The sequence below is a fragment of the Crocuta crocuta genome, unplaced genomic scaffold (assembly GCF_008692635.1).
Source record: "Crocuta crocuta isolate KB4526 unplaced genomic scaffold, BGI_CrCroc_1.0 scaffold253, whole genome shotgun sequence".
NCBI lineage: Eukaryota > Metazoa > Chordata > Mammalia > Carnivora > Hyaenidae > Crocuta > Crocuta crocuta.
This window is the reverse complement of record NW_027529451.1, coordinates 3,884,667-3,903,769: the sequence shown is the minus strand read 5'-3', so window position 1 is coordinate 3,903,769 and position 19,103 is coordinate 3,884,667.

The following is a 19,103-nucleotide window of genomic DNA, read 5'->3' as shown; positions in this document are numbered from 1 at the left end:
TATACGTTATATATATATAATATATATAATATGTAAATATATAGGATATATATTTATTATTTATTATTTATATTAAATATATTATTTATTTATTAACAATAAATAAATAAAATTATTTATTATAAATAATTAAAATATTATTTATTTATTATAAATGATAAATAAAATTATTTACTATTTATATTAAATATATTATATTTATATTATATATATAATTCCATTATATATGTATATATAAATATATATATTTCTTTTGACCTTAAATTGCAGGAATAGAAATTTATCCACCGATATACATTAATATTTTAGTATTAAAGGAACTTATCACCAGTCAGAGTGGGAACAAATGTAAGGCTGGTTTTACAGGCTGTAAGGGGATGAATACATACAGTGACACTGATTCTGGATTTCAGTGCACGTGCTCTCTGTTTTCCAGAAAGATACTGACTGTTGTATTTCTGCTTTAATTCTTTTGCATAAGCCATTCCTTCTCCTTGAAGTGCCCTTTCCATCACTATCTCTCTATGTGGAGCTTTTATTCATCTTCATGACCCACATCAACTGTCATTTTTCTCCTTGAAGTCATAGTTGTGGGTCATTATCTTTACAACCAGATGTCTGTTCTCTTCTATCTGGCCCACAGAACTTTACTTTCATTTTTCTGAATGTCTTTATAAAGTCTACTATGGCTTATAGTTATTTGCAACCATGCCTTCCCTTTTCCATTAGAATTAAGTTTCTTGAGAGTAGATTTTATGTCTTATATAACATCCATGTAACCCTTACTGAACCTATAGAAAGTTTATTAGTATTTGTAATGGGTTTTGTTTCCTCACAGGATCTGCTATTGCATCGGTACAATGTTTGGAAGATGTGGTTGATGTCTGAAACGTGGAGCATAAATAAAGAAAAGAGGATATTTACAGTTTGCAACATTATAAACTAATCAAGAAGAGTAGCAGGCCGATTTCAGGAAAGTGGTAATACCCAATGCTTCTATAACTCTTGCCATGTGCCAGGCTCTGTTCTAAGTACTCTACTGGTATTTTCAACCCTCACAGTTTAAGAAGAAATTGAGACACAGGAAAGATACATAACTTGTTGAAGATCATAAAGCTGGTAGGTTGCAGAGATGGGTCCGTGTGGCCCTGGAATCCTTACTTTAAAAAAATCTTTTTTTTTTTTTAATTTTAGAGAGAGAGAGTGAGCAGGGAGGGAGGGAGAAGAGAGAGAGAGAGAGAGAGAAACTTAAGCAAGCTCCAGGCTCAGGGCAAAGCCCAATTCGAGGCTCAATCCCATGACCTTGGGATCATGACCTGAACTGAAATCAAGAGTTGGACACTCAACCAACTGAGCCACCCAGACACCGCTGGAATCCTTGCTCTTGAACTTCACATAGTGTGCCAAAATAAGGGCAGCCCTGTGTCCCATGTCTCCTCTCATCATAGCGCTTTCCTTTTTGGGACTCTTGCCAAGCAAAGAAGGTTTAATGTAACAATTAGTAGTCTGTTTCAAGTTCTTGTTCTCATCCCTTTCTTGGAAGAAAATGCACTAAAAAGAGGAGTGTGTGGGCCACCTGTGTGGCTCAGTCAGCTGAGCTTCTGACTTCTGATTTTGGCTCAGGTCATGGTGGGATTCAGTGCCATGTGGGGCTCTGTGCTGACAGCCTGTGGAACCTGCTTGGGATTCCCTCCCTCCCTCTCTGTCTCTGTCCCTAAATGACTTGGACACGGATGCTTGCTCTCTCATAAATAAATAAATAAATAAATAAATAAATAAATAAATAAATAAATAAATAAGTCAAGGAGTCTGTTACTGAAGTAGAGAGGTATCATTAAGGTGTAGTTAATGTGTACGTTTACTAGGAGGTGTCTTTTACTGGTGAGGTAAATAACTGCAGGTGGTTTTCCTATGCTAGCGCTTGGATTCTCAAAGTCTGTTCCCTGAACCCAAGCATCAGTGTCACCTGCGAACTTGTTAGAAATGCGGATACTTGAACCTCACCCAAAACCTAGTAAGTCAGTCTTCTCTGATTTTAATGCACACTTACCTCTGACGACTACTGCTCTAGTCCGCTTGTCCTTTAACTTGGCTTCACGCTGGGATTGACTGGGGTTTTAAAAACATGGTGCCTGTGCTTCTTCACCAGAAATTTGGATTTAATTGGCAGGGTGGTCTTGGCATTGACAATTTTAAAAGCACCTCAGGTGACCCAAATGTTCCATCCCAGTGAGAACCAAGACCCTGTCCTAATATTTAGGGTTTCTGGCCAGTAACAGGCACTCATCATGAACTTTATTACTGAGGGGGGAAGCTCTTATTGGTGACTATAACCATACAGGGCCTAGGAGAGTGCCTGGTATTTCGTAGGACCTCAACAAATATCTACGAATGAGTGAAGGTTATACAGATTTGTCATGCTTCATAAAGTATATAAAATAAAACATTATAGTATTAAAGCATTTTCCCTTCTTCAAAGAGTATTAAAAAACTGTGTTCCAGATGAACCCAGACTATCCCAGATACGATATTACTTTTTGAGCCTTTGCAAATCAGTCGCTTCTGCCCATTACAACTTCTACTTTTCCCCTTCCAAACATTTCCTGGCTACCTTTTACTCTTCCTTCAAGTCTCAACTTCTCAGGCTCCTCCACTCGGAAATGGGTCTTGACTGAGAAAAGCCACTTAGGACATGTCCTCTCTGATCTCTTACTGAACCCGTTCTTCACCTCCAGTGCATTTTTAAATCACATGAATTGAAATTGCCCACTTAGTAGGCTATTTATCCTCACTTCTTCATGGAAAGCCCTGCCTTTTCATCACCTGGCACCTCCAACCACAGAGGCAGTGCTTAGTACAAGAGAGTTGCTCAGTAAACATTGTTCAAAGGGATCAATCATTTCTTCCTGTAGGATTAGCCCACATTAGACAGGCTCCTGGTCACCAAATCAGGCCTCCTTTGATTGGATAAATAAATAGTCTCTGTCACATCAATGCTGCATTGGAGAGAGGTATTGTACGGTCTTTAGCTGCTGGTCATTCTCACGACCAGTATCTAAGCCCCAGAAAATGGATTGGCTGGTGTTTTGGTTCTCTTTGATTTTGCTCTTGTACAGATGAGCTATTTGGAAGGTTCCATCTCAATACCAACTTGTTAAACCTGACCATCTGTTGGGGAGGATTTTATTTTAGATGAGAGCATCTGGGTCCCCATTTACATTTGCTGAGGTTAATAGACCTGACAACCTTCCTCTGTTCTCAGCAGAGAGCACAGTCTGGAACTGCTGGGGAGGAGGGAGCTGAGCTCTTCACTGGCTGTTCTTACATACACTCTCCCCACCCGCAGGCATTTCTATATTCCAGCTTAAGACCCTTCTCTCTTAAAGTCATAGCTTTCCAGTCCATAGATGGCTCACAGCTGGGAAGCTGTCTTCACCAGTACCAGGTCGTCATGGGTGACTAGGTGGCAGGATAATGGGAAGTCACAGTGACCTCAGGCTCAGTTCCATCACCGCCATTTAGCTGGGTGAACTGGAACACAGTTGTGACCTTTCTGGGTTTTGGTCTTCTCACCGGATAATAAAAGAGAAGATATCTATCTTGTAACTTTTGTGAAAACTAGATAATACTTATCAAAGTGCTCGATCGGTAGCCATCATCATGTTTACCTTTCAGAAAGCCACCATGTCAGAGATTCCACAGGAATTTCACATCCACTTCATGCGGATTCTCATCACAACCCTACTGCAGGGTGTATTTCCTGGGAAGTAGATTCTGAGATGGTTTAGTGGGTAGGATATTCTGAAGTATTCTTGGGACCAGGGGAGAGCAGGGAGGATGCAGGGTGGGGCTGAGGGAAAGCTGAGCTATGACGCTGGCCCAGTGACAGCCTTGGTTGATTCTATGGGAACTCTGGAACTGGAGAATCCGCTGGAGAATTGTCCCAGTTGGGCCAGGAGGCCCAGATCTTTATACTCCCGTACCTAACACCCATTGAGTGAGGGCACCTGGTGTCTGCCGGATGAGGGCTCTCTCTGCAGTGAGGTGTCATTGAAGGAGATGGTAGCTGAGACTTTCCACCAACAGCACCCCCACCATGCACCTAAATAAGCTCCCTCAGCTTCCCAGGGAGAGGAGTATGTCAACCTAGAGTCTTATTCCTCCTTGTTAAAAAACCATTTGGGAATTGGATGAGCCCAAGAGAGAGCAGGGAGGTGTCTAAGTAAGGATTTGCTGGGGAAGGTTAAACAGGAGACTTGATGCAAGGCTATTGCACTAGGAGAGAGACAGTAACTTCAACAGGAGTGGGCAGTGTCGCAGGTGTCTACAATGAGTTCATGGAGATTTCTCACTGGAAGGTTTTCGAGAACTGGGATGGGGGAAATTGTTGCCACCTCTGTTTGGTCATTGGTTTTACCCAAAAGAAATGTAAACCTATCTTTATGAGAATAGTTTTACAACTGGAAGCAAGGTACCCACTGAAGGTAGGCTCCTTCCCTCCCACTAAGGCTAGAAGATGCTGAACTGTCTCTAGCCATCCACTATCTCCATTTTAAGAAGAGACGGTTTCTATGTTCTCGAGAAAGATATTGTTTGGGTCCTAACACTGGTGTGAAGCTTCTTAGGAGACATATATGTTTCAAAGGGAGCAGAGGAAGAATTTGCAAATACAAATTCTCTAAATTGTCTAAGAAAAAGGAAGTAAGGGGCACATAATCAACAACAAACTTCCCTAAAGTTTAGTCACGCTGAGAAGAATGTTAAAGCCATCTTTGTCAGAGAGTTTCAAAAGAGCCCAAGAATCAGGGCATGACTAACTGGCTTTGACAAGGCAGACCAATTAAATTGGCTCACAGAAAGAGGTACTCCGGAACTTGGGTCCTTACTAAACTGCCTGGAGATGGATAATCAGATGCTTGCTACTCAGAAAGGGTCTATGTGAGTCAAGGTCCAACCAGGAAAACAGAAAACAGCAAGTAAGCTGAATAGAATGGATTACAACACCTTACTTTTTAATAACTTCCTAAAGTAATGCAAGTAACATAGAGTACTCACTGCAGAAATGTCAGAAAGTATGACATGATAATCACTGCCGACACATTAGGGTATATGTTTTTAGTTGTCTTATGTGTGTGAGTAATCTGGTTTCTGAAGTATCATCAGTCTAGAGGAAATGCAAGGTCCTATTTATGGTAATAACTGATGTTTCACTGACTTCACCTCCTTGAGTTTTGGGAAGCACCCCCTCTTCCCTACTCCTGCCTAATCTCACCCAGAGATTTCTGGAATCTCCACGGGGAGGGAGGTGTTGCAGCTGTCACAGAGGAGTTCACAAACAATTCTCACATATATTTCCACTTCAGGCCTGTAGATGCTTCTGCTCCCGGAGTGGGACTCCCCTGGGCTTGTGCTGTGGCACTGCAAGGCGTGGGCATCTGAAAGCTGCCTTCGTGAAGCTCAAGTCTGGTAGGTGAGGTGTGAGGTACATTATGAGGTGTGAGGTATTATATATAAACAGTTCTCTTGCTAAAGCCTTTTGCTGATTGAGACTTGTTTGCCCTTCAATCCATTCCTTGCCCTTCTTATGCTAAAACCCTCCTGAGACTGGAGGATGGGAATGGGGTGGAACATGGGGGAGATTCTCTACCTTTCTTTCTGCCTCAGGTTTAGCTCCTCTGGGGGTCCCACACAGGCTGGACGGGCTCCCCGTGGCTCCAGTTTTCCCTGGATGACCCGGCCCTTGGGTTGGTGATGTTGCTACCATCCCCAGGAAGCGCGAAGCTTCCTGATTTCCTTAATCTCTGGTTCCCTCGTCATCTCATATTTTCACTCACCTGTTCTATCACCAGTTGCGTGAATTAAGTCCCCTTTATGTAAAACATCTAGCCATTTCTATTTTCCTTATTGGATCCTGACTGGCACAGACCTTTCTGGATAGACAAAATGGAATGTACTATAACCTTTATCCTACAGGCTAGCTCTTATTTTCTCTGGAGAATCCCACAGGTGAAAAATTCTTTAGTTTCAGAGTCCCTTAGCCGAGAATAATAAATAGATGAGGTAACACCGTGTTAGCTAAATTCATATTCCCCCCTGGTTATGTTTGCAGTGCAGACTAGATGAAAAATCATGGGGTCGTCTGTAAGACCTCAGAGCTTTCCTTCTCTCTGTCTAGTGGAGAAAGGAAGACAGAAATTTGGTGGGTTATAGTAAGGTCTTTAAGAATCACAGCCAACACCAAATTGCTTAAAGGAATACAGGAAGAAACACTTCTCACTAATTATAATATCAAAACATTCATTGTTTCATCTGTCACGAGTACTTAAGGCAACTGGAAGATCTGTTAAGTGAGTAAATAGCTTGAATTTTGTGTTTGTGAGTATATTCATTTTAGTTACTTTTTTCTGATTAATTCTTCAAGGCAAGTCCTGGGCTCACTTTACCTCCATCACATAATGAATACATTAAATATAGTTAGAGTTTAATTATTAGAAGTGGCAAGTAATTATTAATGTAAAAGTGTTCTCGTTATTGGTGGTGAACTGAGAGAAAATTGTATCAAGAAATTTATATAAAGTGTTTAGCATAATGGGCTCTGGCTAAACATCAATTTCCTCGCAATTTCCACTAAAATTACATTTTTCTCATTTTTGTCTTGCTGAACCCAATATTAACATTATTTGTCTGTGTTTTCAGCACCCTTCTCTTTTTTGCATATCCCCTTAGGCTTTCTCAAGCCGTCATCTTGGTGAGGAGCATGGAGGGTGTGATCAGGGATTACCTCTCTGACTCTCATTTTCCTAAACTTTCCTAGAGCATTCTGACCTGCTTTCCAGGGGTTATGCTTTTCATATTCGTCACTTTGCTATATGCTTTTCTCCATTTGGTCATCAGAAAAACCTTCTACAGCCCTTAAGTATAAAACAGACGAATGCAAATTAGTTATAATGCAATAGCTATGGTTTAGACAAATGATATTTGAAATATAAGGGGGAGAGGATTTTGGAATTAATGCATGCTCCATACTTGAGAAGACTTCGAATTGTTTCCTAGATTCAGAGCTGTTACCGATTGAATCTTGGACAGATCATTTCATCTTTTTGAGTCTTAGTGCCATTATTAATAAAATGGGATTAATAATATAATTAATATTTTACTGGATGTTTTAAGGATCAAATTCAGTAATTATATTTGAAAGAGCCACGTAAATTCTAGAGTACAAAAGAAGTATAACTGGTATAATTAATTTGCAGAGAAGATTGTGAGATAAAGAGTTGGAGAAAGAATATCTGGGCCAATATGTACCTAGATATTTGCAAATTCTTCAGATTCACTGCCTTGTATTTTAAAGTAGTCCGTACCAGCATGTTTTTACCCTGAGTTGAATTCATCGCCATTAAGCATCTCAATGTGTATCTATTTCCACTCTGTTTTATGGCCCCAAACTACAATTTACATATAAACAGGAGGGAGTTCAAAGAAAGGAGAAAGTAACAAAGTTCCATCTCTATTCATGGAAAATGTTAATTTCAACGACCATCTATTCAAAGTCTATAGGCCTAATTATTTCTCTCTTGAGCCCCAAAGATAAGTACACTTAAAGATGAAAAATGATCATGAAAAAAGTTTTAAAAACCATGAAAAAAGAAAAAAAATAATACAAATAAAATAATATGCTGTGAAGAAAAAGTAAATGAAAAAAACTCATTATTTTGTTATATAAAAGCATCTAATTCTAACATATTTATTCATATATTCCTTCTATAACTGACAAGCTTTGAATTACCTCGGGGTTCATACATTGGAGCAAATGGTCTAAATTTTTACGGTAAAGAATGTGCATACAACCCAGGAATCATGACTATTGTATATGTGGGAGAACTTTTTATGATTTATCACACAAATTCAGACAACTATTTGTAGATGTGTTATCTATTTGTTATTATATATATGTTATCTATCTGTTGTTATCCTTCTGGACAAATTGTTTGGGAAACAGTACATGAATAGAGTGAGTTTTGACTGAATTTTTTATAGAGCACAGGCATAACTAGCCAAGTTTGAGAAAATACTGAAGCATAACCTCATACAAATCATTCACCCTTTTAAAATATTCATTTTATCTGATAAATGAAAGTTCATAACAGTCAGCTGGCAGATTGGTAAGTTTAGTTCATCGGGTACTAAGACATTCATGGTACAGGATCATGATGAGAGGTGTCAAGAGTTAAGTGAGATTTCTATTTCAAATGTATTAGCGCTGTGACACCGTATAACGGCTGTATGTTATATGTTAATTCTATTTTCTGCCACAAAACTCACCCAGCTGACCATTCCTTTCCCTTCAAAATAACCACTAACAGTCACTGGGCATCAATTAGGTGGAACCATTTTGCTTTGATGAGAAATGAGCCAGGCCTTTAACAATATAGATGAACTGTATTATGGCTAAATACACAGCTAGCACTATGGCTTTGAATGCTAGATCAAAGTCACCTATGAAGGTCACCACTACCCCCAATTAGGGAGCACATGCCAAAAAGAATACTCTAGGAACACGTGGGTGGCTCAGTTGGTTGAGCATCTGACCTTGGCTTGGGTCATGATCTCAGTTTGTGGGTTCGAGCCCCGCGACGGGCTCTGTGCTGACGGCTCAGAGCCTGTGGAGCCTGATTCAGATTCTGTGCCTCCCTCTATCTCTGCCCCTTCCATCCTCCTGCGCTCACTCGCTCTCTCTCTCTTTTTCTCTCAAAAATAAATAAACTTTTTAAAACTTTTAAAAAAATAATACTCTAGGAAAATTTTCTTTATAGCTTCAGCCCTAAATCTTCATCCAATCAGATCTGAGCTTGACTATGGTAAAACTCATAAACGTCTGTTTGGTACTAGAGTTCTGTGTTACTTTTGTGAGACGTTGTTGTTTAATTTAATTTAATTTAAAATTTTTGGCCTATGGGGACCAGGAGATGTGTAGGCACATTTGCCACTGGTAGCTTCCCTTCAGCCAGCTCCATAGGAGAGGCAGGAAGATGTAGAAATCAAATAGTTCCACGAAAAGAAGATTGTGGTTGGTTCCATCTTGTTCTATTTAGAGTCTCTTTATTTCTCACATGCATATGAAGCAAACAACAACATTTTCCAACAACATATTCTTCTTCATGATGATTCTGTTTGTGACCTTGAGCCTAAATTGTGCCCTTATCTCAGAATTCCCTCTCTTGAGGCAAAGTATGTCCATGCTAGGGAAGAGAGGAAGAATAGAGGGTTTTAATGCCTTATGGAGGACACAGACTTTTTATTTGGAAAATGAAGCCCCAAATATCTGGCAGGATGATTGAAATGAACAAAAGTGAACTGGAATTTCGTTTTGGTTCTGACATCGTTTATGCAGATTTTGTGGTTACCAATGTCCTAGGGAATGAGTGGGAAAGTATACAAATAATTATGCTTACAAAAATGCGAGTCCAAGCTGTGGGCAGGTGGGTAAATGAAATTCTCTGTGTCTGGAAGCATGTGACACATTGTGTATGGCAGGAGGGAAGGGGGCTGCGGGGGACGGGGGGGCTTGCTCGCAGCCAAGCTGCGTGGGCAGACACATTTTGAGGAAACTCCCATAACATTTACCAGCTGCAGAACATTCTGTGTATTCATGAAGGGCCAAATGTACACTCTGTTAAAATAAACTTAACAGAATTAACATGAGGTCGTTTTCCCATGAAGCCCCCTCTCGTATCCACAATCCATAAATCAAAACCAATCTTAGTGCAGAGAAAGAGAAAAAATGTTGCAGTTGGTAATGACCAGATAAATCAGGCCTGGAAATCATAGTAGCCGGTGCATTAAACAAGAAAGATTTATAAGTGATCAGAAAACACACTTAGTTTTGTTTCCCACTCTGCTTTTAAATTTCATTCAGTAGGAAAGATCATTCCCTTGCTCATGTATGGAAATGTAAGCAAACTTAGGGAAAAAAACTCTAGAATTTTTTCAGTCACTCATAGGTAATGAAAGTCTCATGGTCCCTGTAAATTGCAATTGTCATCTCATGTTAGCAATTGAAAATGGTCTTCTTCGAATAATAATAACAGCACAGAACTTGTTAAGTGATCTCCCTTCTTCCTAGAAATTTCTCCTTCCTAATCAGTTGGCTTGATTCCTCCTTTCCTCTTATTCACAACCTGAGTTTAGGATGGTGGCCTTTGGGGCTTATAGCTTTTGTTGGAAGGCTTTGGATGAGACCTAGCTTTTTTAGAAAATTATCTTGAGAATTAAGAGGTAAATGTTAAATAGGAAGATAGGAAAGGTAGGCACCAGAAGGAAACACAGAGTTCCCAAGATCAAGGTCCTTGGGAACAACTGTATGTTGTTTGTTTGTTTTTTTTTAACCATTTTGTTTTAATGTTTATTCAATTTTTGAGAGAGAGAGAAGGAGAGAGAGAGAGACAGAGACAGAGTATCAGCAGGGGAGGGGCAGAGAGAGACTGGAGACACAGAATCTTAAGCAGGCTCCAGTCTGAGCTGTCAGAATAGATGAGGGGCTTGAACCCACTACCTGTGAGATCATGACCTGAGCCGAAGTCAGACACTCAACTGACTGAGCCATCCAGGCACCCCATAACAACTGTATATTCTTTCATGGAATTCCATATTTGATCTCCGGGTATCAGGAACATTTGATCTGTGGACAGATGGATCTATAGTTGCAGCCCTCAAATCAGCTGATATACTCATCTCTTCAGGTTTAGTTCCCTCTATTCCCCAACTGCAAGGACATGTACTAAACTCTTCCAGTGCCACACTCATGCCCTCTCACCAGGCATAGGGTTAGGAGACTCCATACCTCCTTTTATTAGGATGTGGGTGTAAGATTCAGACCAACTCTCTCTTTAAATAATAATAAATACTCCTCATGAATCTCTCTCTTCTTGTATATCTTCCTTGAGGTCAGTCACCTAGCTGGTCTTCACTCAGGCAAGTATCACCCATTAAGTGCCCTCATGCCTTCCCTGAGCTGAGTTACATTATTTAAGTGCTAATTTAACAATGCCCAGTCCCTATATGTGCCTTGGCTGTGATAACCCCCCTTAGTGTGTGTGGGGGGGGGGGGGCAAATTGGCTTTGATTCAGTCTGCCATACCCCCCTAAAATACACAGCAAAGCAAAACTGTCTCAGACCCAATAATTCCTTATAGTCTATGTCTGATTGAAATGACTCATGTTTCCTTTCCTTAATGGCAGAGTGAATCAATGGCCCTCCTTTGCCAAGAGAAATGCTGCCACTAACAAGGGGAGTTGGGCTTCAGATCTGTTTCTAGACACCAAAGAGCCTAACTTTATTGTTTTTTCTAGTTTTCCTCACAGAGAAATATCCCCAGTACTCATTATAACAGAGGCAGCAAAGGAGGCCCCAGAAATTGCTCAGAACCTTTACCTCCCTGCCAGCACTGAATTTACCTTTGGAAGGACTTTTTAGCAATGGTATGACTGTTGAGGGAGTTCTTTGTTGGCAAATTTTCTGAAAGATTTCGCCTGAGGCCCTCTAGACATTTTCCAGTACTTATTAATGCTTTGCCAGGTAAGAGTGTTTGAATTTTCTCTAATAAGATTAGTATCAGACTTTTCAAGCTACTATCTGTAATGCTGGTAAAGGGAGGGAAGGGACCAGAAGGAAGTGGGGTATTGGTGTCATGTGACACCTGCTGCTCTGCTGAAATATTCCTAGTTGTGTTCATTCATTGCACACCCGTGTGTTATGATAGAATATGAAACCGCAACTCATAGCATCTATGTGGGTCCATTTGGTTTATGATTCATATCTATTTCTTATTATTTCAGCACTCTCTCGAGCAATTGCTAAGTTTTTAGTTTTCTTCTTTGAGAAATGTCTCATGGAACAGAGTAAACCTTCACCTAAAATCTTTGACTTCTTCCTCTTCTGGCAATGTCAATATGACTTATTGCCTCTGAGCCTCAATTTCCTCATCTGTGAAATGTGAATAATTGTAACTGCCCCGCATGATTGGGAGTGTTAAATCGCAAAAATATATGAAATCCCTGGCTGGAAGGATGCCCAATAAATATTTATTCCATGTATGGTAGATAAAATTATGGGCCATTCTGGAAAGCATCTGCCTGGTTAGGCAGTCTGGGACAAGGGGACAATTCATCACTACTGTCTTCAGGCTTGTGAAGATACTCATGGAAGTGGTTTGGCTTCAAGGTCACACAGCGAAATCGGGATAGATGAAAACTCTAACCCATTCCTTGCCCTTGCTCAAGCATTCACTGTTCCTTCTATCACATCTTGATATCATTTGCTAAACATCATGGTTTTATACCTAAGCACTTCTCACTTTGTCCTGCTAATTAATAGAGGATCCTATGGGAGATGTTCCAAATAATTTAATACCCTTAAAACCCATTGTGAAATAAATTTCATGTATAAATTGCTAAAGGGAAAAATCCTATCTTTTCAAAGTTCCATAATTGCCACTAACGCAAATAGTACTAGCATATACATATATTCATTTTTGAGGCCAATCAATTAGATGAGTTTTAGAGAAGCTAACCTATTTTTCTCCTTAATAAAGCTTCCAATTAGAAATGATGTCATTCTTTTTACTATGAATGCCTGATAGTCCCAAGTGATTAGTAGATAAATATGTTTCTGACAGGAGTCATGCTGGAGACCTGAGCATTCTATAGACATGAAATAATTATCTCCCACCCCTTGGGAGCCCTCACAGGTGGAGCCTGAAAGAGGAATGAAATGCCTGTAAGATGATTAGTAAAATGATAATGATGTTTTTAATAGTTCTAAGGCCAAGAGACTTGTAACAGAGATCATTGAAAAAGGGGGAAATGATATATACTTAAAACAATAATGTCAAAAAGGAATATTTCTTTGGGAATTTATTTTGAATTATTCTACCTGAACTTTTTTCCTGGATTATGGTAAACATATTCTATCTCAATGTAGTAGGAGTGACATTTGTGTATCACTTGACTAATGTGGCCAGAAATGATTTCTATACATGACTTCATTTTTTTTTTAATGCCTAACTAGGTTAAGCTAAGCCGAGTAAGTTTAATTATACTCATTTTATTTAAAAACATTTTTTAATGTTTATTTTTGAGAGAGACACAGTGTGAGCTGGGAAGGGTCAGAGAGAGAGGGAGACACTGAATCTGAAGCAGGTTCCAGGCTCTGGGCTGGCAGCCCAGAGCCCGACCCAGGGCTCAAACCCACAATTTGCGAGATCATGTCCTGAGCTGAAGGTGACTGCTTAACGGATTGAGCCACCCAGGCTCCCCAAATTATACTCTTTTTAAAGATAATGCAGGTGAAGCTTAAGGTGATAAAGTAACTGTTGGGAGCTCCTGGGTGTTTCAGTTGGTTAAGCGTCCAACTTCAGCTCAGGTCATGATCTCGCAGCCCCACATTGGGCCCCTCACTGACAGTGCAGAGCCTGCTTGGGAGTCTCTCTGTCTGTCTGTCTGTCTCTCTTTCTCCCTCAAAATGAATAAACTTTTAAAAATTAAAAAATAAAGTAAGGAATTTATTGAAGAGTTGAATAGAAAGGGCTTGGGAAAAAGAGAGGTCACATGTTCCTTAGAGAACTTAGGTTTACTAGATGGTCACCTATGTGAGTTGGATCAGGAAGCCAAAGATGTTTGTATCTGATATATTTGTGACATGAGAGGCAAAGCCATCTTTGGAGAAAGAAGAGAACAAAACACATTGCAACCTGAGGAGAATAGTGTGGCAGAGGGCAGAGTCACCATGACCTAATTCAGAGCATTCAAGATAAGGACAGGGCTGCAGCCTCAGACAGGAATAAAATAATCTCTGTCCAGGTACTTCTGAAGTCAATTATTGCTTCAAAATAGCATTCTCAGTTCCTTCTTCTCTTCCCTAAAATCTTAGACCTAGAATCTCAGCGTGGATAATGTTGTGCTTTTCTATCCAACATTTTGGACCATAGAAGTTATGACTGAGCACAGATAATGCAGAAGGATTGAAAGAAGTAGCTACCTCCTCACCAAATGGAGTATAAACTCTTGTGAACCTCATCAGAAACTTCTACGTTGTTACCCTCAGGTCAGCAGCCATGCTGGTGCGTCATCTGTTTCATTATTCCCCACCCTGCGAAGAATCCACTGAATATTTCAGTCTTTTTTTAAAAATTTTTAATGGTTATTTCTTTTTGAATGAGAGAGAGACAAAGCATGAGCGGGGTAGGGGCAGAGAGAGAGAGAGAGGGAGACGCAGAATCTGAAACAGGCTCCAGGCTCTGAGCTGTCAGCACAGCACACTGGGCTCGAACTCACAAACCATGAGATCATGACCTGAGCCGAATTCAGACGCTCAACAGATTGAGCTACCCAGGCGCCACGATATTTCAGTCTTGATGCTCAGAATGGCCTGTCCTTGCGTTCCAAGTTTGGACCCCCATTTTTCTGTATCTCCATTCAACTGGTTCAAAGGTCATAGAAGGAGGAAATTCAAGATTTCTAGAGTTGTGGATGAGACAAGGCGAAGAGATAAGATAGAGTGGAATAAGAGGAATTGTTCAAGATGCTGTAGAATCAGAACATTGCACCCGGAAGTCCCTAAGGGGTAACATGTACTCCACATACTCATGTTTCAGTGATTCCCATGGAGAGAATAGTAGTATGAGATGGACACTTCCTTCCACTTACAATGGTCCTCAAGACAGGATTTTATTGTGAGAGTTACAAGGGCATTGGAACCAGACAGCTGGGCTGTCTCCTACAAGATCCAAAAGGGATTACTGTACCAGTTAGTACCGACAGAAAATTCAACTTTAGATTGTTAATACAGTAAAGGAGATTGAGTATTTTAGATGGAAGTCGAGGACCTGGTTGTGTTTTATGATTGGTTTGATTCAATAGTTCAACAATGATATGAGGACCCAATTTCCATCCCAATTCTCAACCAAAGACACTGGATGATTGACTACCATCCCCACATTACATGCTTCCTTAGCCCCGCCCAGGTGGTTGACTCCAGCCCTCAGCACATTCCTTTGCTCTGGACACCATCATTGTTTCAGAAACATATAAACTCTGTGCTGGTTAACTTGAGTAAGTTTTATTTTTATTTATTTTATTTTAGAGAAAGAGAGCATGAGCAAGGGACAGTGGCAGAGGGAGAGAGAGAGAATCACAAGCAGACCCCATGCTCAGTGCACAGGCTCAATCCCACAACCCTGGCATCATGACCTGAGATGAAATCAAGAGTCAGATGTTCAACCACTTGAACCACCCAGGGGCCCTGACTAGGGTAAGTTTTAGATTTACTTATCCTGGACTGGGTCTCCCTCTACTGAATGAATCACTTAGTTGTGACTGCCTCTGTGAAGTCACCTTAGAAGAATTTGTTGAGGATGGCAAGCATTGCAAGGCTTGGTGGATAAGTTACATGGAAGTCTGCACACTTTGAGTTCTTCTTCTGCATTATGGAAAATGCCAGGGCTGATAGGAATATTGGATTTCATAAGCATCGGAAAATCTCCCAATATAGCCTGGCACGCAGTAATTTCGTTTCTTTTTCTCCCTCTTATAATGCAATTATGCCCTGAATAATGAAGCACAGATAGAGCTGGGTGGAATAGTTTGCAAAGTACTTCCCAGCTCTCATATTTTATACTTCCATGAAAATTTATGTCACTTTATTTGCATTTTATTAACTTAAAAATTCCAAGGACTTTAGGGCAATTATCAACCACTGATGGAGCTTCTGTTTTCTCTCCCATCCCTTTTTCTTTTACTTTACACATTTTTGTTATAAAATGTAACATGCATTATGCTATCCTTGCTCCCATTTTTTAAATGTTAAACCTTAACATTTATCTGTAGGGGTAGTAGAAACAATTCCTCTTAAAGTCAAATTTTGTACTTGTGAATAAAGTGAATTCAATGCAATGTTTGTACCCGTTTACTTTGTTGGTTATGAGAGCCATTTGTCATTTGTCATGAAGCTGGATACAACTGTGTGAAACAGAAAAAAGAGGCAATGAAGCCAAGCGGCATCCCATGAGAACCTTGGAGGAATTCTTAACCTCTTAGTTCCTCCATTTTGTGATCTGCAAAATTGAAAGAAGGAAGGCAGGCAGGCAGGCAAACATGAATTAGGCGGATTAAATTAGGAATATGAATGGCAATTTCTGCCAAGGTGTTATGATAAATAAATGATCCTTATAATCACCATCTCTAAAATTAACAAATTTGCTTTTTTCTAATTTTTAAAAATACTTATTTTTTAGAGACAGAGTCCAAGCGGGGAAAGGGCAGCGAAAGAGGGAAACAGAGGATCTTAAGTAGGCTCTGTGCTAACAGCCTGATGAGGGGCTAGAACTCACCAATCACAAGATCATGGCCTGAGCCAAAGTTAGATGCTTAACCGACTGAGCAACCCAGGTGCCCCAACAAATTTGCTTTTAAACGTGCTTTTAAGTATGTGTTTAATAAAATGAATTGATGCTGGTAGCAGTCAGAAAAGAGATTACTCTCAGAAAAGCAGTGACTGTATATCAGTCAAGTTCTCCAGAGCAACAGAACCAGTAGGAAATCTATATGTATGTGTATGTGTATGCATATATATGTATATGTGTATATACGTGTGTATGTGTATATGTATATGTAGGTTATGTGTATATGTATGTATATGTGTATATGTTTATGTGTATGTATATATATGTATATGTGTATATACATGTGTATATGTATGTATGTATGTATATGTATGTGTATAGGTATATACATGTATATATATATGTTTATGTGTATGTTTATATATGTGTATATGTATGTATATATGTATATAGTGTATGCATGCTTACACACACACACATACATGCAAAGAGATTTAGTTCAAGGAATTGGCTTACATAGTTGTGGGAGCTGGTAAGTCTAATATCTGTTGGACAAGCTAGCAGGCTAGAAATTCCTGGGCAGGACTCAATGCTAGTCTTGAGGCAGATGAAATCTTAGTTTTGTTTTCAAGGATTTTTAATTGATTAGATGCGGCCTGCTTATATTATTGAGAATGATTTCCTTTATGTAAACTGAAGGGAGTGTAGGTGTTGACCAGGTCTACGAACCACCTTTACAACATCTAAATCATTGTTTGATTGAAGAGCCTGGCCAAATGCGCACATAAAACTAGTCATCACCGACTGAGAAGAAACATGAAGGGAACTTCTTCCAGCAATACATTTATGATATATATATAATATATTATATATTATAATTTAATAAAAGCTTTTAAATTTTATTTATTTCTGTTTTCTCTACAACCCAAATAAGGGATAGCAAGGAATTTCTTCTCATGCAGATTTGTCTGGTGGCTTTTTCTGGGACTGAACAAAGAAGAATTCTGTGATTGCATCCAATCTTGGTGGGTGTAATTGTTAGGATCAGTTGATGATAGCTTCAATAAACAGGGACAATATGTCACTCATGTGTTGGCCATCTCACTGGTTAGTACAGTTTGAAAGTACCCATGGACTCTATGAAGTTCTAAAAATACTTACGAGCTCTATGGATTTGTTATACGTTTAAAGCAGTGCTATTGCTGGGGTGCCTGGGTGGCCCAGTCAGTTAAGCATCAGACTCTTGATTTCGGCTCAGGTCATGATCTCATGGTTCATGAGATGGAGCCCAATCCACTGCATTGTCAGTGCAGAGCCTGGATGGGATTCTCTCTCTCCCTTTCTCAGGCCCTCCCTCCCTCACTCACACTTGCTCTTTCTCACTCTCAAAATAAGTAAACACTTAAAATAATTCTGTTGTTAATGATCTTTTTGTAAGTGCTTAATTTAACAACATCTATTCAGTCGTCTTGTCTAGGTACATTTATCTTCACATCGGCTTTTTTTCTTGTTCTTTTCATTAGTTACAAAGGATGAATAAAGTCCATGTAACATGGAAAGAGCCTAAGTGTCCATCAGCCCACGAATGGATCAAGAAGATGTGGTTTTTCTATACCATGGAATACTACATGGCAATGAGAAACAATGAAATCTGGCCATGTGTAGCAACATGGATGGACCTTGAGGGTGTTATGCTGAGTGAAATAAGTCAGGCAGAGAAGGACAAATATCAGATGTTTGCATGTATAGGAGGATTAGGAGGAACTTAACTGAGGAACAAGGGGGAGAAGAAGCGGGGAAATGGTGGGGGAAGGGGAGAGAGGCAAACCATGAGAGACTCTTGAACGCTGACAAAAACTGAGGACTGATGGATGTGGGGGGGAGGGGGGATGGGCATGGAGGAGGACACTTGTGGGGATGAGCACTGAGTGTTATGTGGAAACTAATTTGACAATAAACTATTTGTAAAAAAAAAAAAAAAAAAAGTCCATGTAACCAAAAGTAGGCCTAAGCTGGGTGGTCATTTCTCAACCGAGATAGAGTTGGGAAATAGCACCATGTGAACACTACTTGGTCTGGGAATTAGGAGACTTAAACTCGGGTACGTATGCTGGTAAAAATTGCACGGTTTTCTGCATTTTGATTTTGGCTCAGTCTTACTTGAAGAATCACTCATTAGGACCTAGACTTCTGCATTTCTTTTTGGCAAAGGAAATAAAAAGTGTGAGATCACAGTTCTCTACTGACCCTTCATACTTGGCCCTGCATTGCCAAAGATGAAGTTGAAATGGAAAGAAATTTCCAGGTGACTCTCTTCCATCTGAGACACAGCCTACATGTTGTTAATCAGGTTCTCTCTAGTTGGCAGGGTTTAAGTTATAATGGCTGTTGGCTGTGATTATACTGAAGAAGGAAGCATGGAAGGAACCAGCTTTCTGGTCATGCCAGGTTGTTAATACTTGCAGTGTACAAATGTCATGGTCACCTGTGAGTGATTCTCTTCTCTTTGTAGACTGTAGGCAGAAGACCCATTATTCATGCCAGAAAATCCCATTGTAAACGAATGCTCAGGCCATGTTTCTATCTGGCATTGTGAGGAAGGGACAGGACCAGGGTGAGTGACTGAGGCACTTGCCTCACATATAGAATTTTAGAGGGCTCCAAAACCTTATTAGTCGAGATAAATACTATTTAAAAATAATTACA